At 30.5% G+C, this 5,000-nt stretch overlaps 1 pseudogene; it reads left to right on the top strand.

The window, feature by feature from the left end:
- Positions 1-5,000, top strand: part of LOC137634817 (uncharacterized) — a 38,086-nt pseudogene that overhangs the window by 16,585 nt on the left and 16,501 nt on the right.

The following is a 5,000-nucleotide window of genomic DNA, read 5'->3' as shown; positions in this document are numbered from 1 at the left end:
TCTTCATTTCCTTTCCTCACTGGACTACTTTTCCCCGTTGGAGCCCTTGGGCTTATAGCATCCTGCGTTTCCAAATAGGACTACCTATTCTAAACACAGAATATTTAAATTTCTGACAAAGGTCACGCAAGCTCCAAGGCCCCAAAAAAAAATGTGTATATTTGCGCAAATAAATCAGAGCACTTTCACAACATTCAAAATAAAAGACTCGTGTATTAATACAATATAAAAAATTCACTAATTAATAACATTAAAAGTCAGTTAGCCAAACATCATTGGAAAAAAATGTTCTATAAATAAATTAGAATTAAAATATATCTCCGGAAGTCCCGAAGTTTGCTGCATTTAAAACATATTTTATTTTATGGAAAGCCTCTAAAAGTTCATAATAGGCCTATCATATTCTTGGACAAATACTTAAGATCACAATAGGCCTATAATCTTTATGAACACATACTTAAGTTCTCAAACGGCCTATCCTCTTTTTGAACACATACTTAAGTTCTCAATCGGCCTATCCTCTTTTTGAACACATACTTAGTTCATGATAGGTCTATAATCTTTTTGAACACCTAATCATGATCACAATAGGCCTATAATCTCTTTAAACATAATCAAGATCACAATAGGCCTATAATCTTTTTAAACATAATCAAGATCACAATAAGTCTATCATCTTTTTTTAAAACATACCTAATTTCACAATAGGCCTAAAATCTTTTTTAACACATAATCATCACAATAGGCCGATCATCTCCTTGAACATATCAAGAAGTTCACAATAGGCCTATCATCGCCTTAAACAAATGCCTAAGTTCACCATCAGCCTATCACCTCGTTGAACACATACTGAATTTCACAATGAGCCTATCATCTCCTTGAACGCATACTGAAGTTCAAAATAGCCCCATCATTTCCTTGAACACATACTGAAGTTCAAAAATAGGTCTATTATCACCTTTCATACAGCCTGAAGTTCATAGTAGGCTTATCATCTCCTTAAACGCATACCAAAGTTTCACCATAGGTCTAACACCACTTTAAACACATGCTTAAAGTCATAATAGACCTATCATCATCTCGAACACATCTAGAAGTTCACAATAGGCCTATTATATCCTTGAACACATACCTAAGATCACAATAGGTCTATCGTCTCCTTGAACATATACTCAAGACCACAATAAGTCTATCGTCTCCTTGAACACATACTCAAGATCACAATAGGCCTATAATCTCCTTGAACACATACTCAAGATCACAATAAGTCTATCATCTTCTTGAACACACCCAGATGTTCACCATATGCCTATCATCTCCTTGAACACATACTCAAGACCACAATAGGTCTATCATCTTCTTGAGAATATCCTGAAGTTCACTATGGGCCTATTATCATCTTGATACATACAGACTTTCACAATAGGCCTATTATCTCCTTGAATACATCCAGACGTCCACAATAGGTCTATCAAATCTTTAAACACAACCCAAAGTTCAGACTTAATTCGAACCGACGGACTGACAATCGAAATTGAAATTGACCTGATTAAATTGAATCAATTTTCTCTATTTCATTCATTTTTAACTGTCCCGGCCCTGATACTATTCCAGGTTCAAACAATTATTGATTTCAGATATAAATGATCACATAAAACGTGTGGGAGAGGGGGAGAAAGCTCTCTCTCTCTCTCTCTCTCTCTCTCTCTCATCCCTCTCTCTCTCTCTCTCTCTCTCCTCCTCTCTCTCATCTCTCTCTCTCTCTCTCTCTCTGCTTTGCAAAATATACAATGACGAGTTTGAGATGTTGCATATTACAAAGTATCTATTTAATCTAAATTTATATAATAGTTATATTATCTCTCTCTCCTCTTCTCTCTCTCTCTCTCTCTCTCTCTCTCTCTCTCTCTCTCTCTCTCTCTCTCTCTCTCTCTCTCCTCCTTTGCAAAATATACAATGACGAGTTTGAGATGTTCCATATTACAAAGTATCTGTTTAATCTAAATTATATATAATAGTTATATTGTAAAGATATAAATTAATAACTTAATTTTCATAAAATTTAATGTCATCCACCAATAATTTAGTCAAAAATAACTTTTACAAGACCTAATTAAAACTTTTATTCTGAGTTGCCAACTAGTTGATAAATACATAAAACATCAAAATAAAAAGAAAATGATTGTCTAGACTCAAAACAGGAATTAAAATATTAAAATAGATATATTTTTTTCAGAAAATAAGCTGATAAAATATACATATTATCAATACACAAATTCCTGGTAGAGTATATTAGTTTAAAAAAATATCTATAAATAGATATCAGAAAGATATTTTTTTATTGTTATAATTATAAAATCAAAGATTTTTATATATTTTTTGCCTTTGTATTGTCTCGTTTTTTTTATTTCTTTGATCTCAAAGAATATTTTATTCTAAAAATAGATTGAGCGAACGACAATGAATAATAAATGTTTATTAATATATATATTTAGAGGTTTATTAAGTACAGTGTGTATATATTGCAAATACGATAACTTATTTTTAAACCCCTCTACGATATTTTCTTGGTAGCTATTCCTACGATACTTATAACAATACTTTTCTTTTCCTTACAATATCTGCTTGGAAATAAACTAAAATATCATAAAATCTAGAATGTACTGTAAGTCTGAAATAAACCAAAGGTCTAAAATATTGAGGATATCTTTAGACAACTATGTCTAAAATAAATCTAGTCTAAAAATAGGAATTATAAAACAAACTGTAAGGCTGGAATCAAGCAAAAGTCTGAAATAAACCAGAGGTCTAAACCAAACCAGAAGTGGAAGATAAAGTCTAAAATAACCCAGAAGTCTAGAATAAACTGTATTTCTAAAATAAACAGGATGTCTAAAATAAACAGGATGTCTAAAATAACTTGGAAGGGTAAATAAACATACAATCTAAAATAAACCATTACTAAAATAAAATGTAAGTCTAAACTTAACAGGAAGTTTAAAATTAACAATGTCTAAACAAAAAGTTTAAAATAAACCAGAAGTCTCAAATAAACCAAAAGTCTAAAATAAACCAAAATCTAAAATAAACCAGAGTCTAATATAAACCAAGTCTAAAACAAACCAAATGTCTAAAATAAATCAAGTCTAAAATAAACTAAAAGTATAAAATAAACCAAAGTCTAAAATAAACCTAGAGTCTAATATAAACCAAAAGTCTCAAACCAACCAAAAGTCTAAAATCAACCAGAACTCTAAAATAAACCAAAAGTCTAACACTAATCAAACGTCTAAAACAAACAATAACTCTGAAATAAACCAAACGTCTAAAACTAATCAAAAGCCTAAAACAAATAATAAGTTTAAAATAAACCAAAGAGTCTAAAGTAAACCAAAAGTCTAAAATAAACCAGAACCCTTAAATAAACCATGTCAAAAATAAAATGTTAAGTCTAAGACAAACCATACGTAAAATAATATGTAAGTCTAAAATAAACCAAAAGTCCCAAATAAACTAAAAGTCTAAAACAAACCAGAAGTCTAAAATAAAACAAAAATCTGAAAACAAAAGAAAAGTCTAAAATAAACAAAAAGTCTAACAAACCAAATGTCTAAAACAAACCAAACCAATTAAACCATGTCTAAAATAGAATGTTAAATCTAAAAATAAACTATAAGCCTAAAATAGACCCTGTCTAAACTAAAATGTTAAGTCTTAAACAAACCATATGTAAAACAAACCAAAAGTCTGAAAATAAACCAAAAAGTCTAATCCTTTTGTATTTCCTGCCCCTTCTTAGCGTGCCTAAAATAGACCCTGTCTAAACTAAAATGTTAAGTCTAAAAACAAACCAAAAGTCTGAAAATAAACCAAAAAGTCTAATCCTTTTGTATTTCCTACCCCTTCTTAGTGTGCCTAAAATAGACCCTGTCTAAACTAAAATGTTAAGTCTAAAAACAAACCATATGTTAAAACAAACCAAAAGTCTAAAATAAACCAAAAAGTCTAATCCTTTTGTATTTCCTGCCCCTTCTTAGTGTGCCTAAAATAGACCCTGTCTAAACTAAAATGTTAAGTCTAAAAACAAACCATATGTTAAAACAAACCAAAAGTCTAAAATAAACCAAAAAGTCTAATCCTTTTGTATTTCCTGCCCCTTCTTAGTGTGCCGAAAATATACCCTGTCTAAAATAAAATGTTAAGTCTTAAACAAACCATATGTTAAAACAAACCAAAATTCTGAAAACAAACTAAAAGTCTGAAAATAAACCAAAAGTCTGAAAATAAACCAAAAGTCTAAAACAAACCAAAATTCTGAAAACAAACCAAAAGTCTAAAACAAACCAAAAGTCTGAAAATAAACCAAAAGTCTAAAACAAACCAAAATTCTGAAAACAAACTAAAAGTCTGAAAATAAACCAAAAGTCTGAAAATAAACCAAAAGTCTAAAACAAACCAAAAGTCTGAAAATAAACCAAAAGTCTAAAACAAACCAAAATTCGGAAAACAAATCAAAAGTCTGAAAACAAACCAAAAGTCTAAAACAAACCAAAAGTCTAAAACAAACCAAAAGCCTAAAAAATAAACCAAAAGTCTAATCACCAAAAGTCTAAAATAAACCTAAAGTCTGAAAATAAACCAAAAGTCTAATCACCAAAAGTCTAAAATAAACCAAAAGTCTGAAAATAAACCAAAAGTCTGAAAATAAACCAAAAGTCTGAAAATAAACCAAAAAGTCTAATCCTTTTGTATTTCCTTCCCCTTTCTTCAGTGTGTGATCTGCGTCCACGCCAAAGCCACAATGCAGACCTTTCCGTGTGGCCATCGTGTCGTCTGCAGGAAGTGCTTTGTCAAAACTATTCAGGTGAGTAAGAGGCGTGACTCTCCACTAGGAGAGATTTGTCAAAGTCATTTGGTTAATGTTGCATATAAATCTAGCATTGGGTGGGCTTTGTCAAAGTTGTTTATATGTGAAGTGCTTTGTCAAAGTTGTTTATATG

The sequence above is a fragment of the Palaemon carinicauda genome, chromosome 3 (assembly GCF_036898095.1).
Source record: "Palaemon carinicauda isolate YSFRI2023 chromosome 3, ASM3689809v2, whole genome shotgun sequence".
Taxonomy (NCBI): Eukaryota; Metazoa; Arthropoda; class Malacostraca; order Decapoda; family Palaemonidae; genus Palaemon; species Palaemon carinicauda.
Note: the sequence above shows the minus strand (reverse complement) of the source record. Positions and strands in the feature narration are given on the sequence as shown.